The sequence below is a fragment of the Protopterus annectens genome, chromosome 1.part2 (assembly GCF_019279795.1).
Source record: "Protopterus annectens isolate FY-2018-M chromosome 1.part2, PAN1.0, whole genome shotgun sequence".
NCBI classification, from domain to species: Eukaryota; Metazoa; Chordata; order Ceratodontiformes; family Protopteridae; genus Protopterus; species Protopterus annectens.
In genome coordinates, this window is record NC_056727.1 from 498,667,461 (window position 1) to 498,688,421 (window position 20,961).

At 39.8% G+C, this 20,961-nt stretch overlaps 1 protein-coding gene across 2 annotated transcripts in view; it reads right to left on the bottom strand.

The window, feature by feature from the left end:
• The window catches only part of LOC122789777 (consortin-like), a 1,146,861-nt gene that overhangs the window by 3,001 nt on the left and 1,122,899 nt on the right, over nucleotides 1-20,961 (bottom strand). The gene's annotated exons all lie outside the window — the stretch shown is intronic.

The following is a 20,961-nucleotide window of genomic DNA, read 5'->3' on the forward strand; positions in this document are numbered from 1 at the left end:
GAAGAAAAAGGTTAGGAAGTCAAGCCTCAAACACTGCAAATGGCAAAGAACAGGGAATCTCATTTCATTAGAAATGGCAAAGAACAGGGAATCTCATTTAAGTAACAGAAATAGTGTTACTGTGTATGAGTGCACACACACATCTGTGTGTGCGTGTTTACCTAATTAAAACTAGAAAAGAATGATTAAGCAACAGTACCAAGTCTCATCCATAAAAAACAAAAAATATGTTAACTATCTGCACTAAACAAAAAGTATACTTGCGGAAGTATACTCTGTCTACTACAGTTTACTTAGAGGCAAGGCATCCTTGGATCTGGCTCTGAAGGACCTTTTGCTCATCTGCAAACTGAACATATATATGTGTGTGAGAGGATCCCCATCCATGTGAAGCAGAGTCCATCCTTAACCCTATTAAAGCATAACCTTGATCAATGGATGGGAAATTCACACACACACACACACACACACACACACACACACACACACACACACACACACACACACACACACACATATAGGCAAACAATGCTGAAACGAACACATCCCCCCACACATACACATAACCTCTAAAAACATCTTGGTTAACATACTCCCTCCAAATGCCCATGATATACAGGGATACAATTGGGTTAAATTGCACAGCTAGGGTTATAAAGGCCCTGGGGGTGTCATTAGCCTAGTATATAACTATGTACCTATGAACCTATGTTTGTAAAGTTATCATAACAGTAGATATTTGAATGAACACTCCTGCAGTAGCTTAGTCCTCATACCTTGTGCTGCGGTAGCGTTGTCGCCTCATAGCAAGACGATGTCCCGTTCGATTCTCAGCTAGAGCGTCTTCTGTGTGGAGGCATACGTGAATGGGGTGTGCCTTCGTTGAAGGCTGTGCGTCAGAGCTGGTAACCTGGCACGTAAAAATCCACTACCAATCATTAGCGGACTGGAGTTCCGCTGTGGCGACCCCTAACCGGGAAAAGCCGAAAGACGCAAACAAACAAACTCCTGCAGTAGCTTAGCTATATGGATTACATCCTGCCAAGGATATAACATCCATCCAGCTTCCAAAGCTTCAGTGTGCCTTCTACATGCCGAAATTGTTAGCTTGAGCTGTGCAGGTTGGGAGCCAAGCCCTTCAGAGCTTTCATGCCAACAGAGAAAAGGAGGCTGAGACTTGAAAGGGCAATGCTAAGAGCAACAAAAAATGTGTCCACACCCTGGCATAAAAATGCACCAAAAAACAAAGGGGACTGAGGGACGGGCTAGTGCAGCAGTGATCATTCAAACATCTACTGTTACGGTAAATTTACTTACACAGCAGTACTATGTCCATCATACTGATCACTGCTGCAGCAGCCTTAGCTATATGAGTAGTTTACTACATTTGGAAGGAGGAAGGATCCATGGGCCCCTGAAGAATGATCCCAGCAAAGCCTGATCTAGATCTAGAGAAGGAATCAAGCTTGTAATGCCTTGTAAATGTGTACAGATGGGCAACCATTTGAAATGTCAGGGTTCGCTATAGCAAGTCCCAACATATGGAGACTGAATGACCGAAAGATCAGACTTACATATACTAAGTCCAAGATGCGATTTTCTATGAGGTATGTCTATCTCAGAGTTGGTATCTATAAGTTTCAGAGGTGTGGGGGGGCTTGCCCTCCACATGGGGGGGGGTGCAGGGGGTTTGCTATGCCCCCGCAAAAAGAAGTTTAAGGAGAAGAGAGATTTTTGAGATTCGCTCTTCTCCCATGTTCTCAGGCTTTATGTTTTTGGCTTATTGGCACCCAGCATGTTGACTGTTGATATTTCAAAACAGAGCTTTACAGAGGACCAAGTTACTGCTTCTAGAATCCAACTCCTTCCAAAAAGCCATAGATGAAGCCAAGGCACTGGCAGAGTGGGCCTTGACCCTGCCTGGGATAGTTTTGTTGTGGTGAGTACAACAAAAGGCAATAGCCTGAGACAAACATTTGGAAACGGTCTGTTTTTACACAGGTAGTCCCTCCTTCTTACCTTCACAGGAAATGAACAACTGATCTGAAAATCTAAAAAATTTAATTCTGTCAAGAACTGAGTTGTCTGTGGGCATCCAAGGTACAGAGTAATTTTAGGTTCAGGAAAGAAAAAGAGATTAATAGTCTTACGTTTTCTAAACTCTGATACCACCTTACTCATAAAAGAAGTATTAGTTCTCAAAGAAACCCTCTGTCTGTGAAGGGGATAAGGTTGACCCCCCCATAAGTGCTTACAACTCAAATACTGATTTCTCTAATCTCTGCAAGAACAGTAAGAAATTATTTTCCATGCTAAAAACCACAAGTCAGCCAGATTAGCTGGTTCAGATGGAAAAAGTATTAACTTCTCCAACACAAAATTAAGATCTCAAAGAGGGACCACAGGCCAGTTTTGGCAGCCGCTTATGCAAAACCCCTTTCAAAAACATTTTGACTTGAGAATATACTAAGGAGGAGGATTCGTGGGTAGACATGCTGAAATGGATGGTACATGAACCGTGATGAAAGAGTAAGAAAGGCCATAGGACAGTACCTCACACAAACATTGTAAAACCAAAGGAAAATTATCCTTGAATGGGTGGTGGTTAGGTTGGCACCAACTAGAAAACCTTTTCCATTTGCTAATGTATGATTTTCTAGTAGCAGGCTTTCTTGCCTCCATTAGTACCTGCTGCATGTCCTCAGTAAACAGGTGACTAAAGGGAATTAGGACCCTATTATCCAGGCAGTCAACTAAAGTTGATTGGGGTCGGGGTGTACCAAACACCCTAGACCTTGTATGAGTAGATCCATTCTTTGAGAATGTTTGTGGTAACTGACCCAGGCCATTTCCAAAAGAAGGAAGAACCATTGTTGCCAGAACCAGAAGGGAGTCACCACAATAACCTTGGGGGATTCTATCAAAATGTTCAACTACCCTGGATATCAGTGGAAAGCATGGAAAGCATAAAGGTACATTCCTATCCAAGGAAAGGAAAAGGCATCTGTCTTCCAGGTCTTCTTGCATGGAGTCCTGGAGCAACCTCTTGCCAGCTGATTGTTTAGAGAGGAGGAAAATAGGTCTACTTGTGGAACTCCCCACAGACAGGTTAAATCTTGAAAGACCCCCTGATCCAGTTTCCTTTCATAAGGGTCTGCCTTTGTCCTACTCAACTTGCCTGACATACAGTTTTGCTCTGATGGAATGTAGGATGTCTTGTAGAGTGAGATTGTGCTGTGAAGCTATATCCTCAGCTAACATGGTTAGTCTGCAAAAGGATCAAACCTCCTCAAAACAGTACCAGTGGGTATAGCCCTGGAAAAAGTATCAACTGAATCAAACACACAATGTGAGCAATGACTTGTGACCTGTGCAATGGAAGAAACTAGATTATTTAAAGTAGATTTTTCCGCATAAAAAGAAAGTGCAGACAAACCATTTCTCTTAGTTTCAGAATTACTTGGAATAAACTTTAAAATATGAGCCTGACAATTCAAAATCCTAAAAATCAAAGTTGCAGAAGCATACATTTTTTTCCCTCATATGTATCAATAATCTTCCCACCCTTGTTAAAAACACAGTAGGATTGGAATTGACCAACTATTTAACAACAGTAGGATTAACTAAAGCTATAGCTGCTGAATCAGGTTAGGGATGAATGTATAAAAACTTAAAAGACTGAGGAGGTTTATACGTTCTATCTGCCTTTTTAAAGGTGGCAAGCTGGTAAAAATTACCTGAATTAAACCCTGAGCCAGACCCAGCAAACTACTTCTGTCTATGGAAATTTAAGGAGGAGTGGATACATGTTTAGTTTTCTGTTTCTTTTTGACATGAAAAAATGGGGTCAACAGTTATGAATGTCAGCAGCAGCTTCCCCAGGGATGGCCACAACATTCTGACAAAATGGGAAAATTCCCTGTTTTCTCTCTCTCTCACAGAATCGACAGGAGTGGCTCTCCCTTGCCCACTGAGGGGGAACCAAACAGCCGCAGAGGACATGGTTAACCTCCACTCCATAGTGCCAATATGTGCTACACCAGAGCAATTGTGGATAAAAACAGGAGTGACCTGAGGAACGGCCTTTGATCACTGCAGAGTCATCCACCTGGGGTTGAGGAAAAATACTAGCCTGGTGTGGTAGCAAAGGCTATTTGCTTAACTTTTTCTTTTTGTGGCTGGAAGAAGGACTGACCATGGGATCGGTAGATTGCTCAAGCTAAGCTAAAAATGATGACCGTTTCCCAGGGTAGCATAATCTGGTAAAAATCTAAAGTCTTTAAAAGTTACTTTTTTCAAACAAAAACACAGTAAAAAGCACTTTGAGACACTCTGCTAGCACCAAAAGTAAAATAAACACAATTTCTCCACTCTAAAAAATGTTTTTCAATTACTTTAAACAACTTTGAAATTTACAGGGTAAAAGTACACTCACACTTAATAGTACAACTAAATCTAATGATAGTCCATTAAAAGACAAACACCTAGCTTAAAAATAACTTTCCTAAGCAGGAAAGTACAACAAAGCAATGCATTTTTAATATGGAAGGTTTTTTTCCCCCAAAGGGAGCTTATCTGCCCAGCAAAGGAAAAGCACAAGATGACCTTCCATCCTTGAAAGCCTGCAGAGGAGCACTCTCCTCAACAGTAGGAAAATTCTTAAGGGCTTGGCATTGAAACCTGTCAGTTCATCTCAAGATAACCAACAGTTTTGGAACATGGAATTTGCCCCGACGTTTTGGGAGATGACTGGCTGTTATATCCTTGGCAGGACACAATCCACATAGCTAAGGCAACTGCAACAATAATCAATATGATGAACATCTGAACAGTTTCAATACCATTTTTCATTGACTAATTTTAACATCCATCCAAGTAACCACCACATACTGGTTTGATGCCGCAGCAAAGACACTTCCAACAAAATACACAGTACCATCAAAATTCACAGTAGAATACATGCTTGGACTAGATTTTAAAGCTGTAACTTTCCTAATTTTCATTATCGGGCATGAATGGGCTATGACTTCAGCTACACATTTTACTTTACATAGAAACCTAAGACAATATTGTAAATGCTAACTAAAACAGTGTATCAGAATTTTAAGCCCACAATACTTGCAAAATTGTTAATTTAAAGAAAGTGAGATGATTCAGTTCCCAGTCAATACCAGTGTGCTGTGACCAACTGTATTTTGAAACCAGAGATTCTCTCTCTGCTACAATAACCTGTAATTTGTAATATGGCAGTGTGATAATATACATGACAATTTTTGAGAGTTTGCGCACACACACACAAACACACAGAGTATCCACTTTGAGACATTGACGTAAAAGTAACAAAGGCAAAACAGTTAATTCAAAATGAACTAGCTAAAATCTGCTGACCCTAATGAGTAAAACACAGTTAACATCTTTTTCTGCAGGGACATCAACGCCCTCTGCATCTACAATGTGGAGAATTTCAGCAACCATATATAAATATGCAAACTCCACAATGACACAACCATGCAGAAAATGAAAACACTCAGCAAGGGTAGAAACAGCAGCTTCATGAACTGTAGTCTCACGGTCACTCCGCTTAACAGAAATTAAAGCTAGGGAAACACGATCAGAGTATGAATGACAGTTGACCTGCTACTTGTTGGCAACATACAGGAAAAGCAAATTACATACAAAAATATATGTGCGTGTGTGACATACACAAACATTACACGTGTCCATATCTGCATATCTATATATATATATATATATATATATATATATATATATATATATATATATATATATACGCGGGTGTGTGTATGTGAGCATACATATATGTATGTGAGCATACATATATGTGTGTGCATACAAACACACACACACACACACGTGCACACCATGGCCCAGTTCACATTTCCAGTTAAATAGATCATGAACATAGTTTGTGTGAAGCAAACAGCCTGTACTACTTCATAAGGAGAAACCACATGCAGTACGGAACATAAAATGAGAAAGGAGAAACAGAATGTTAAAAATTAGGAAAGTGCCAGACAGACAAGACATACTTGGGCCAATAAGAACTTCTAAAAGAACTTTATGTTCTGTCTTCTTCTTTTTTTTTTTTTTTTGCAAGGAGAACAAGCCCCTCTACATCTCCAATGTGGGTAATGTAGTACAGAGAATTAAGATTATGGACTGTTAACAAGCTGCCTTCTGTAATTCAGATTTTTTTTCCCTTAGGCTCCATTTACTTACTATGCAATTCTGAACTACTCAGAGAGTGCTCTAGGGAAATGGGAAAGCTTGACTCTTCAATGGTCTCCTAAACTGCATGTCTAGTAATTAGCCACCTAAATTATAAAAACAGCTCATAACATTCTAAAGGAAGTAAAAAAAGTAATGAGAACCAAAACAGACGCAATGAAAACAGTAAATAAGGAATGCTAACATGACAGATTTACAAACCTTTTGGCCCATTTCAGGGATAAAGAGATATTATCAGATCTAATCATAGCATTTCATCTGACTGCAGCACATGATGGAACATACCAAGCAAGGCCTATAGAATGAGAGGATGATCAGTTTAAGCTTACTTGTGTGGAAGCTCATATGGTCAGCAGTTAACAAAAGCTGGTGCAGTATCTAGATACATATGGCCTCAAGGATGTAAAGCATCATGAGTTTACAGAAAGGGTATTGTGTCAGCTGGCCTACTGGTTTTCAATGATGTCTATCTCAGCAGGCAGCACATTCAGCTTTGATGTTTGTAAGATCAGTAGGCTATGGACTCTATTGCCACACCAGACACATGGATTCAAGCACCAATACTGATACTGCTTTGTGGCATTAGGTGTGGTGCTGCACTTCTGAGGTGTTGTCCTTCAAGATAAGCAGTTAAACTGAGGTTCATTTTGCCTGAGTTAGTGGCACCTCAGATGGAAGTTAATGATACTAAGGACTTAGGAAAACTGTAAGGGTAATTTATTGGAAACCACAACAAAATAAAAAAGAAAAGAAAACAAAAAGTAAGTTAAAAGAACAAAGATATTAAAACAGCAATATTTTTGTTACAAAATGTTTCACTGTCCAAATTCTTTAAGTAACAAATACACAAAACGTACAATCCAAAATTTTCTCAAAATAAATAAACAATTCCATTTTCAAGATGGCTGTACACTGATTAAAAAGGTTTATTACTGCTCTCCCACTGTGAAAACTGCAACTGTAAAAAATAGTCCCAAAAGCAATCAAACTGGCTAAAATCCAGTTATTGGCTTGTAATTACACTGCCTGATTGCCAGCATTGAAGACATCTGGAAAAAATAACAGAATATCAAAAAGAAAAGCAGAAAAGAAAACTGGCTAGGAAGAATCTTGCAGCCGCTCAGCAAAAACAAGTTTAGGTTTTGGTTTTGACACTAAAGACGGTTTCCAGTAATTTAGATGAAAAAAATCAAATGCATTCAGAAGTACTTAAAATAAATGAAACATTGAAGGAATACTTAATAGTCAAATAACTAAAGGCTGGAGAAGCTTTAGCTAGCTATTCTGATGAGCCGACAAAATTGCAAAAAACAAAGGCTGAAATGAAGAAAAGGCATAGCATGAGGTTTTTCAAGAAGAACGGTTTCAGAAATAGCAGAATTAGATCATAAAGTGTACAGAGAAAAACTAAGCTTTTCTCATATACCAGAGAAAGTAAAAGGAACAGACTATATTTTTGTTGTTGTTGTTGGTCTTTCAGCTTTTTCCCGGTTAGGGGTCGCCACAGCGAAACTCCGGTCCGCTAATGATTGGCAGTAGACTTTCATGAACGCCGAGGTGCCAGCTCGACGTCCAACCTTCAACGAAGGCACGCCCATTTACGCATGTCTTTCGAATGCCCACCCAACCACGGGGAGGACATGCAGACTCCACACAGAAGGCACTCCCCGCACTCCAGCCGAGAATCGAACGGGAGAACCTCTTGCTGTGAGGTAACAACGCTACTGCTGCACCACTGCGGATTACAAAAGGAACAGACTATATTAATCTCATGAAATCAGAAATAAGCAAATGGACTGGTATTCCACATCAGGATTTGTTAACTGAAAGGGCACATTGAGTGTACGCTCCAAACCTGATCAAGAGAAAGCAGCCAAGACCTATATTAGTAAAGAAGCAATCATGACAGCAGGAAGAGATGCACTTGACAAAAATGTGTAAGAAAGGAAAAATATTAAAAACTGGGGACAACAGAGTGTTTGTGTAAAATGATTATTCACTGTATACCATGATGAGATGTGTGTGAGATTCAAGCTGCTGTATCCAGCTGTCTTCAGAACATTTATTTTCCAGAAGAATCAACTACATTTTGAGATGCAGAACAAATTAACCATAAGTGAGTGAGCAAGCAGAAGGAGACACTTGTTCACACATTTTCCTTCCCACAGTCTTTTGTCAGTGTAACCTTTTCCAAAACCACAGCAGCTAACTAGAAGAATCAGGAGTACTTTGGATTTGAATCAAAAACTGGTGCTGAGGGTTGGATATGACCAGCAACACTGTGAAATTAGAGATTAAGATACTGTAAAGCATCAATCATATTAGACATCCCATTAAGCATGTGAATGTGGCTTTATGAGAGGAAGTGGCTGATAAGGACTGCATTTTCATTGACCTTGTTTATTTATTTTTTGTCTTTTGTTGACTGAGAAGTTCCAACTGGGTACAGACCATTTTCAGTGAAGACTCGGGGACAAAAGCGCTACTACAGTACATTTACATTAACAAGTGAATTTCAGACTGTTCTCAGAAAAAAAGAACTAAAGATGAATGACTTTAATAATTGGCTTAGTTTCTGGTGTTCTAAGGGGGTGCAATATTTGTCAGCATGGAAGGAGATGGTCAACAGATCACACAGATTTGCCAGGGATGGTCTTAACCTCTCCTCTCTAGGCTTCTGAATATTAGCTAAAACACTGTCTTCATCCATAGTGCCTTTTTTAGGCAATACCAAACAAAGTACGACATAGCAAATCTAAACCAAGAAAATCTAAAGGTATTACTGCTCAATGCTACGAGTATAAACAAAACACTCCACTCCCTAGAATCTCTCTCCACCCTAGAGAATGCTGATGTCTGTGCAGTCAACTGAGACATGATTTAAAGCCATGCAGAGCACACTGACAGTGTAAGGTTATACTGCCTTCCCCACATTTAGCCCAGCTACTACACAGACATGGACTAAAGGTGGCGGTGTCTCAATTTACATCAAAAATAAATATACCTCAAGGCAGGTCAAACAGGATAATGCACTTGAGCTACTCCATGTTGAAATTCCCATACGCAAAATCCAATACCACTTCCTTGCAAGCTACAGGTTCCCCTTTATAATCCAGAAAACCAAAATCATGTATTTAAACTTACTGGAAACACTCACCATCCAACCCAATACCATATTCATTGGCGAGTTTAGTTACCCCACTATTAACTGGGAATGATTTATGACACCAAATGTACAGGCACAGAGATTCCTGGATTTTGTAAACACAAACTCCCTGGACCAGACTGCCAATACACCAACTAGGTATGCAACCATACTGTACTTGCTCCTCACTAATGTGGGAGAGTGCTTCATACCCCCTAGTGTAATGTCTTCTCTGGTAAGGTCAGACCACAAAATGGTCTCCTCTGAACGAAAAATAAAACCTGGACCCCCAGCTAATCCCGGAGTATTCATACTCTAAGGCTAACTTCCTGCTATTAAGTGATAACCTGGCAAAATGTGAAGCCCCCATAAACCCTCAGAACACTGCTGCCTATGCAGAACTGTTCACAGAAACCTTATGCAAGCATGTTAATAGCTGCATAGAGGCAGCTGTACCCACCAGGAAGAAGTACAGCACTAACTCAAAGAACAATCCACCCTGGAAGAGTCACAAAAACAATATGCCGTACAACAGAAGGAAGACAATCATGGCAAAAATTAGATGTAACACCCAGCAGGATAAAAGCACTCTCATCAAACTAAACAAACAACTCAGAAGACAAATAATAAAGTCTAACAAAGCCATATTTAAGGTAAATTTAGCCTCAAGGCCAAGGACAACCACAAGGCATTCTTTAGCTATGTCCGCAGCCTCAAAGGCAATACAAAATTGTACGCAGAGCTCATTCTAAATGGAGCCACCTATACTGAGCCAAAAGACATAGCTAACCTACTGGCTGACAAATTCAGCTCTAACTTTACCCCTCTTTCCCCCTCAACCTTCCCTCAGGAAATACCATCAAATACAACTACCCTGCTATTACTAAGGAATAGGTCATTAATGCTTTCTCTAAGGCCAAGAACACTGCATCAACAGGACAGACAACATCCCAGGATACCTTCTAAATATCATGAAACATGACTTATCAGGCCTTCTGGAACTGCTATTTAACTGTAGCCTCCAAATTGACTTTGTGCCTCATGAATGGAGAACAGCAACAGTCATCCCAATGCACAAAGGTGGGCCACCTACAGACCCTGTAAACTACAGACCCGTACATCTCACTAGTCTTACATGCAAATACATTGTAAGAAATATCATGAAAATGATCAATAATGACATAGTAACGCTCCAAACACTGGACCTAAGCCAGTCTGGTTCCATCAAGGGCAAGTCATGCTACTCAACTTGGTGGACTTCTATGAAAAGGTCACCAAAGCAATAGATAAGGGCAAAATGGTTCACACTGCCTACCTTGACCTGGCCAAGGCATTTGACACAATATCCCACTCAGGTATTGTTGACAAACTCAAGAGGTTAGGTACAAACCCGTATGTCAATCAGTGGATAGCCAAATGGCGCACAGACAGGACCCAGGAAGTTAAAATAGGGGAGTCCACTTCTACAAAGAGGCCATTCATAAATGGAGTGCCTCAGAGATCAGACTTTGGACCACTCCTTTTTGGCATTTATTTTTCTGAAGTCAAGACCAATGTCAATGATCTCTGGCTGACTAAATTTGCAGATAACTGCAGATTAGGAGCTGTCATTGAATCCCACACTAACACAAATGTTCTTCACGAATGGCTGACATAGACAAACAACTGGCTTCAGAGCCATGGAGTAAAACTAAATGCCAAGAAATGCATAATTGTATCCTTGAGGAAGTCATCCACCCTGTTAACTATCATACTGACAACACATCCCTTAGCATTGACCCAGTCGTCAGGGACTTGGGGACACACACAGACAGTAAGCTAGCCTTTGACAATCGCATGTCCACAGTAGTGAGGAAATCATGCTACATCGCGCAACTTATAAACAAAGGTATGGCATCTACATCCAAGGAAGTCATTGTTCCACTGTATTCGGCATTCATCAGACCTATCATTGAGTATAATGCACCCTTTGGTATGTACCTAAGCAGGCATATCCAACAAATGGAATGTCCACAGAGGTTCCTCGCTAAAAGAATTAAAGGCATAAATAAAATGTCCTATGCAGACTGCCTCAAGGCCCTAACCCTGTGTTCTGTCTCCTACAGGGTGTTGATGGGAGATCTATGTCTGGTAAACAAGGCACTGTCAGAACCCACTATGATGGACCTCCTGCATATCAGCAAACCAAACAGCACCAGAATTACCCATTCCAGACTTAAACCTTGCCTGTGATATAAATAGGACATGAGGGAGAGACAGGTATGTATCCAGGAGACTACTTTATCTCTGGAACAGGCTCCCCATCCATGCGAAGAAGAGTTCCTCCCTAAACCAATTCAACTGTAACTTGGACAACTGGAATGGGAACAGAAAATGTATCCCTGGGTTAGCACCTATGCCTCTAATGGACACAGACATCTTGCAAATGGTTCATCTCCCAGGCTCCTCCTTGTAGATGTTTCATCTCCATGGGCCCTGCTTGCACTTATCAAGGGTACCAGAACTTGTCAGAGATTTGAAATGTATGGCTAGGCTTAAAAAGGCCTTTGCATTTGTTGCCCCAGTAAACACCTGTGAACCTATGAACCTAAAAATAACAGTTACATTTCTCAGAAAAAAAAATTACAAGGCAGATACATACAGTAAAGCATTTACATCAACAATTAAGTCTATACAGTTCTTGTAGCTCTGAAATCTTGCAGGAAGTAAATGGAGTGATACCGTAGAAGGGAAAATATTTTTGTAAAGGAGTTTAGTGTTCTTGCATTTCAGGAAAAAACAGTTTGCAAAGATTCAAGACATGCAATGGAAGTAAATTACAAAGTTTTGTAGGTAAGGTGATTTCAGTACTGTATGCCTGTAAACAGTGCAAGACGTATAATTACGTACATTACTAAATTATATAGGATGGAGTGGAGAGATATTAGTGTACAGCAGAATAGTGGTGATAGCATATAACTAACAGAACACGGTATAGGATTAGTTCTACTTAGGTTGACTGTTCCACATTAGTGTATCTAGAAGGTTTATAACTTAGTTATACAGGGGATGCATGACAGGGGTAGAGTAGTGGATGAGGGCAATTAGAAAAACAGAAAGATGAGAAGTGTTGTTTAAGAGGGGGTGAAGAGGTGTACACTGATTCATTACACGAGAGAAACTTGTTATGGCTGTAACAATTCAAGAACAGAAGGGTAAAATGTTAGTGATAAACAATAAGACATTTGTGCTTTCACAAGAGGTCTCAATATGGGTATGGACATGAGCATGACCAGGATTAGGTAAGGTATTGTTTGAGCTGGACATTACAGCTTGGAAGTTTGTTAGTCATTTTTACTTGTGTAGAGATGGTGTTGCAGACTTTGGAGATATAACATGAGTATAGTGAGTCCCTCAATTAATTATTTGCTTCAGTAGTGCTTAGTAGAAATTTATCACCATAACAGATGTCCCGGGGGGGGGGGTGAAGGCAATCTCCAACAAAAAAAAAAAACAGTATAGCTACAAAAACAATGAAGCAAACTGAAAGTAAATAAAATACTTTAATATTTGAAAAAAACCTAAACACTTGTGCTAAGCACTTTCTTCCTTCCAATGGACTTTTTCAGAGCATGAGTGAAACAACCACAGCAGTTCTTAAAAAGTTCTCAACAATCAATTATCACAATCACATCTAGTTTAAATACTGAATTATTGACCATGTGAACCAACATAACACAAATATGTACTATGAAAATACATTTGACAAAACACTTCTCATAAAAAATTGTTTACAATTTTGCAGACCATATGAATCAATGTAGTATTTAAATACAATACTAAAAATACATCTGAATATAAAAACGTGTATTTAATCGTATAAATATCATCTCATGAAAACAATAATTACAATTTTGCAGACCTCAATTTAAGTACACTGTTAATGGAAACTTGTTCACTTAATTCTGACCTCACTGTGACATTTAAATGAAGCTGGCATACCAATTCTTGTTTCATGTTGTATATGGTGGGACATCAAGTATAGGAATTTTCCACAGTGGCAATGTTCTTACCTGGTAGAATACATATGGCTACTAAACAAAAAGCATTTTCCTACTATTGATTTTGAGGTGTGATATAAGTAGTTCTGCTTCATTAAACTGGGGTATCTGAGGATTTAATTTCTCCAAGACTTTTGGGTTTCCAATACCGTGGTGGGAATGGACCCCATTCCTAAGTCAATGCATAATTAAAGTTTGTGAAATTAGCATTGTTTCAATCTTTGATATTAGCTAAAAGTGCTCTTCATAGCACCTGCAATGTGCCCAGAAATTACTTCTTCTGCAGTTCATACAGAGTTAAATGTATTGGTAAGTACATCTGAATAAGACTATAAATTCTTTTTTTTATGAGACACATTGCTCCTACTACTATTGGAACTGTCTGGGTATCCTTCCATACTGCCTTTGTTTCTGCCTGCAAATTTGTGTATTTTATGACTCTGTTTCTCTGTACGCAAGAAATTGTAATTTCTGGGGACAGCAATTTCAAAGATCAACGCTACTTTTTTCTTCTTTTCGTGGACTACTGGTTTTCCTGCATCTGTTTTTTGAACTATTGGTAATCTCATATGATATAAACTTCATAATTCTCTATAATTCTTTGTGGCTCATGTTTCCAATGCTTCTCTGTCACTTCAATATTATAATGTTTGCATAATCCCCAATACGACAGTCTTGTCACATTAATATGCCTTTCAATATACAGGCCCTCTGCCATTAGTGTACCACACCCACCAAGAAGTTGTGTGAATGTTTCTAGATCTGTTTTACAGAACCTGCATTTGTCTATTTCTCCGTCATGTTCAATGGACTTTGTAAACCAAATATGTAATTCACTATCCTGGGCCGCTAATATTAACCTTTCACCTTTTGGTCTTAATTCACCTCTCCTTAACCATCCCAGCATCAGATCCTGATCAGCACAAAGCTGTTCCAGGAGTTTTCTGTACTTGCAACTATATTTATGCCTTTTCCACATTTCTTGCCGTTTCATCTGACCCTTCTCCTTATAGTCTTTCTTTTGTTTTTTGGCACATTCAGTTGTTGCCTAATAAAAAAAAGGCTCAACTAAGCACAGAGGTCATCTTAGATTTGTTCTCTTCATGTTTTCAAAGCTTTCACTATGCTTGGATCTGGTGAGGTCAGCAGATATTTATGCAGTCCTACGACTGCAGATGTATACCTGTAATCAGTTTCAAGGAGGCCCATACCTCCACCAGAATGGGGAATATATAATCTTGGTATACACTGATTTTTATATATCATTTAATAAGCATGAAGCATTTTTCTTGTTTTCCTGTCTGACTGATCCAGTACCTTTTGGGGCCAATCACCCCAAAAAATGGAGTTAGAAAAGAAAGAGCAAACTGGTTTATAGTTTGGATTTTGTTCCTAGATGTCAGAGCTGTTTTCAATATTAATTTCAGTCTTCTACAATAATCTTTACTGAGATTAGTTTGCATCTGTTCATGTTTTATTGTTCAGCCTTCATTAATTCCCAAATATTTAAATAAACTTTCTTGCTCAAGTTCCTTTATAACACATCCCTGTCCCAGACTGACATTTTTGGATGCTGCAGCTTTCCAGCTTTAAATGCTGATTTTGCACATTTAACAAATTACATTTTGAAATCATCTGAGAAAGTTTTGACCACTTCCAGTTGTGCTTTCAGCTCCTCATCTGATGAGTATACAGTTTTAAATCCTCTACAAAAAGAATATGAGAAGTCTTTACATTTTGTTGTTGTCTGAGAATCAAATTGTAACCTGACCTATCTGTCAAGTAGACAGTTCAATGGGTTACGGGCAAGACAAAAGAGCAGCGGTGACAAAGAGTCACCTTAGAATATCCCCCTTTGAATTTTTATCCCTAGGATAATAATTTGTCCTTTATCGTGGCTTTAACATTCCCATTCTCTGGAACAGGCCACCCCATCCTTGTGAAGCACAGTTCCTCCCTAATCCTATTTAAGCACAATGTGGAAAAATGGATGGATAATCATAAATTCAACCTGGGTCTGACGCTATGTCTCTGATGGGCAGAGGCAGTCAGTAAATCCCCTCCTATATAAATCAAATTTGTGGGTCATGTTTGGGTTGCACAACTAGGCTTGTAAGAGGCTTAGTGGTCATCAGCTCAGTATATACCTATGAACCTATAATATAACAGTGCACAGTTAATTTATCTATCTAAATGCAGCCAGTGCACTTTTTCTTAGGGCTAAAAGTTAATGTTTACTGGAGGTATATATTTTTTTCATATCTGCAAGGGGAATATGGTTAAAAAAGACAGCAACCACTGCATACAGGAGTATAAGCTCAAACATGCGCTTTAGCATGGGTAACCTTTATTTTAGAATAGGGAATGCCTACAGCTGTACTCAACAGTTTGGGACAACTGTTCCTACCTTGAGGGATAAACTTTGTTTTTTGAAACTGTACATAATTTTGTGTGTTTGTTGATAATTAAAAAGGAATGGGGTTATTTTAAATATATATATATAGTTTCTTGTATTAGTGTTTTCACTGAAGTAAAAAATTCTGAAAAATGTGACAGGCTCAAATGAAGATGACAACAAGCAACTACATAACAGTTCAGTTTGCAAAACATTAAAGAGTGCATGTAAGTTAAAAAAGGAAATATACATTCAAAATAAGTGTCATGCATAATAGGTGGAAGTAGTGGCTTTCTATCATAATGGCTACTCTGTCCATACTGTAATGGAATGTAAATAGCTTTACTGGTTTAGACAAAAAGGAAAGAGTTATTATCAGGAAATGGAGGGTGCAAATAACATTGTTGTAGGAGACACATTTGGATAGAAATGAGCATGTGAAATCGACAAAAAGGATTTCAGAGTGGACATTCAGAAGATTATCAGAGAAAAAAGAAATGAGGAGTAATAATACCGATTACTAGAGTGGCTCAATAATGACAGAAGAAGAAAAAAGACAATAATGGCAGAATTGTGGCAGTTAAGGGATTACTGGCAGGGAAGGAAGATTATACTGGCATGTATTTATCTTCCACCTAAAAATACCATTATGGAGTTAAGAGAATTTTGGGAAAAATAATCAGGCTTTTGCTTACAGGTAGGAACCAGAACTTGGACTGCAATAGTGAGGACGTATCAGGGGCACCTAGAAGGGAAAATATAACAAGAGAGGTTAGATTTCTGAAGAAGTATATGAGAATATTTGCTACAGAAGATGTGACTTTAGAAGAAGAAACTCAGACAGTGTTTACATATTATTCTCCACAGCACAATAAAGTACAGTTGTATCCCACTAACCATAATTGTAGATATTCAGTTAGATCAAAGTTGCAGGACTAATTCTTGGATCTTTCCATCATGTAGTAGCCTGCGACCAACCTGATTTCCTGAGTTTTTACATCAACCCTAGCTGACAGATATCCAAAGACCAATGTCAGGATGTCAGAGTAAAAGAAGGGCAGCCGACAGCATCACCTTCAAGTCTTTCCAAGTAGTGAACGAGGTGTTTGATGCCTGAGGACAGCACAACCTCCCCAGTTGTCTGAATTTAAGTGAGAAGGAGTAAAAACACATGAGTCAGAGAGGGAATGATGGCGATTAAAAGGACTATCTGCAGAAAAAACTCCTCCACCCCTTGCACCCAGCAATGAAGAGACCAGTGGTAGATAGAGGGGTTGGATGGTGGGATTATGTTCTGCAACACTGACCTACTCAAACATCTACAATTATGGTAAGTGGGACACAATTATACTATACTCTTTGTAGGGAGTGCTGCAGTACTGATTCTTGGAAAGACTCCCAAAGCTAAAACTTGGATGATGGGTCATCTTTATGACCTTAGGAAATGAGACTTTGCAGGATGGCAGGAGCAAAACCTGCCTCTAGCCCTGGAGACATTGCCTAGGTCATAGTGTTTTGTAAAGGTGTGCACAGAGTTCCATGTGGTTGCCCCTAGGATGGCGTGTTCAGGGACTCCTTTGAGGAAAGCAGTGGTAGTTGCCCCATGCCTGGTGGAGTAGACTTTAAATATGTACAGGTAAATCTCTTCCCTAGGATGAGTAACAGAAGATAATGTGGTTAGCCATCCATTCCAAAATAGCTTGCCTTGTTTATCCAATGCAAAAGCCACCAATAACTGCTCTACTCCAAGGGTTTTGTCCTATCTAGACAGTACTGGATCTGCTTGCATACATCCAGGGAGTGGAGGAATTACTCTGCTCTGTTTTGTGGATTTTGGAAGAAGGCTGGTGAGTGGATACTGTTTAGAATAAGTTCTGACACCACCATATGCGTAAAAGATGGATTTGTTCTGAGAGTGACCCAATCCCCATGGAAGACAGAGAAAGGTTGTTTACATACGAGGGCTTGTAGCTCAGAAACTCTCCTAGCTGATGTAACAGCCATAAGAAAACTGGTCTTCCAACTAAGCATCTTTAGAGAGGCAGTGGTAGCAGGTTCAAAGGAGGAAGGGGGAAGGTTAGTTTTTCTAAAACATAATTTAGATCCAGCGCTGGAATAGGGTTCTTTTTGGGTGGTCTCAAGTGAATCTCCCGTTTAGAAAAAAATTTAATGTAGAGATACAAGAAGATAAGAAGATAGGTTGGGTACTGTGCAGTCAAGCTAATATGGCAGATGCATGTACCTTAATGCTGGAATAACAAAAAAGTCCTTGTCTAAAGAGGTCTAAAAGGTACTGCAAGACTGAGGTAAAGTTTGACTAAGAAGGGATAGTGTTTTTGGAGTGACACCAGGTGGAAAGTCTTCCATTTTTAAGGTATGAGTTCCTGGTACTGGGTTTCCTTGCTTTCCTTAGAATGGAAAGCACATCCTTGGGTAGGATGCATTCCTTTGTGTTACCCAATCTTCCAGGCTGTTAACCAGAGTGCGGCTAGGTGGGTGAGGAAAACATATCCCTTGGGTCGGTTGAGAAGATCTACTTCCTGCATTAAGGTGCAGGACCTCCACTCTCGAGTATCAAGAGGAAGGAGAACCAGTGCTGTTTCAGCCAGAATGGGACCACTAGGATCATGCTGGGTCTATAATCCTGATTTCTATCAGTACCTTGGGAATCAGGGGTAAGGGCAGTAATGCATATAGGAACCAGTTTGTCTATGTGAAGGAGAATTCATCTATTTCCCAAGCTCTTGTCTGTTGAGTTCTGGAGTAGAATGTGTTTAGTTGTTGGTTGTGGTGAGACGTGAACAGGTCTACTAAGGGTACCCACACAGTATGGTTAGGTATAGGAAGACCTCTCTCTCTCTTTGGCATCCATTTGTTGGGATCTAGAAGGTCCCCACTTATAGTCTGCCAGGGTATTGTTCTGACCCAGAATGTAAGAAGCTATGTGGGCTAGCCCTACTTCTTGAGCCAGAATCTAAATTTTCCTGAAAAGGCTGCAGAAAGTGTAGCAGAGCATTCCTCCTTGCTTGTTTATTTATCACACCACTATGGTAATGTCTGTCTAGATTTGCAGGGTCCCTGGTCTAAAGTTCTGTTGAAAGACTTCTATGGCCAGGTGTCAAGAGATATGGTTCTTGCTTTGAGTATGAGACTGCTAGTAGCTCCTTCAGATTTATATGTAATTTTCTCTGCTGAGGAGACCAAATACCCTGCACTTTGATGGAAACTAAGCGGGCGACCCAAGCTATGCCTGAACTGTCTGTGCTGATGATCTTGTCTGCTTCTGGTAAAGGAAATTCACCCTAGAGATCTTCTGTATGGTGTTTTTTCACCATAGTAGTTTCTTTTTCTGGCATGGAAGGAAACACAGAAGGGTTTCCAAGGGTTGGGAATGTTGTTCTCAAGCATTTTTCAGGAACCACTAAAGCTTCCTCATGGGTAGTTCTGCATATGGGATCATGAAAATGGAGGATACCATGTAGCAAGTAGTAAATAGGTTCATAGGAGCTTACTAGACTATCGGCCCCAGGGCCTTTATAAGCCTAGCCTTGTTATACCCTTGTTTCCTTATTGACCAAGATGTATGGTCTATATTTGCAGCGCAAGTCTATTGTCAGCTCCGACTGCCCTTATCGAAGAGGGACACAGGTGACATCCCCGGGGTAAATTTACAGTCTCCCATACAGTTGTTAAGTTTCGATTAAACAGGGTCATTCTGGAGCTCTGTTTTAAGTTAATTAGGAGTTTGTTCCAGAGGAATGGCAATTTCTGGGAGACATACCTGTCTCTCCAGCACATCCTCTTAATATTGCAGGCTAGGTTAAGATCCCTAGAGTGAGTGAATCTTGTCCCATTTGACTTGTGGATGGGCAACATTTCTATTAGGGCAGGGTCTGTAGGCCAGGTACAACTCACCTCTCAGCAGCCTAAAAGATACAGAGTACAGTGACAGGGCTTTCAGTCAGTGCATGTAGGTCATGTGTTGAAGACCCTGAATTTTCTTGGTGAGAAACCACTGAGGTCTCTTCAGCTGCTGCAGGTGTATGGTGAGGTACGCACAGAAGGGAGTATTGTACTCTTATAGTGGTCTAATGAGGGATGAGTAGATGTGAGTTGTAACATCCTTAGCTCTGGATTTGATGCCCTTACTTATGAGATGTGTAACTTAGTAGGCCTTCCTTACCACTGTAGACACGTGGTAAGAGAAGTTAGGACTGCTATCATCCTGTGTTCCCAAATCTCTCACCACAGGGTATGAGCTATGGAGGGTACTTGTTAATACTGCAATTTGTAGGGACTTGCCATTTGCGAAAAGGGATGATAATGCATTTTTTTGCATTTATTTAAGGCCGTGGCTTTGGCACCAATCATTTGGCTGTGTAAACCCTTGTCAACATTGTTGGTGAACCTGGTAAGCCACACGCCATCTATTTTCACCTGGACTTCTGAGAAACAGATTCCAAACAATAGGGGCCCAGCACAGATCCTTGTGGTACACCACTAGTAACTAGTCTGCTGGTAGAGGTGGAATCCACAACTTTGACTGTATGCATTCTGTCGGTGAGTTAGTTGGCTACCCATCTAGTGACATATGCGTTAATCTCTCCTAGTCTTTTGTGTTTCTAATTCCATAATGGGAATGGACCCCATTCCTAAGTCAAAGTACAATTAAAGTTTATGAAATTAGTATTGTTTCAATCTTTGATGTCAGCCAGAAGTGCTCTTTGCAGCACCCTTAATGTGCTCAGTAATGACTCCTTCTCTAATTCGTACAGAGTTACATGTATTAGTAACATATCTAAATACGATTGTAGATTCTTTTTTATAACACCCATTGCTCCTACTATTATTGGAACTGTCTGGGTATCTTTCTTCCACACTGCTCTCGCTTCTGCCTGCAAATCCTGATATTTTATGACTTTGTCTCTCTCTATACTGAACACACTGTAGTCACTGGGTGTGACAATTTCAATGATCAATGCTACTTTTGTCTTCTTTTCATGGACCACTATATCTGGTTTTCTAACATCTATCATTTCAACTGTTGGTAATGGGTGATCCCATGTGATGTAGACATCATCATTTTCTATGATGCTTTATGGCTCGTATTTCCAGTGTTTTTCAGCCACTTC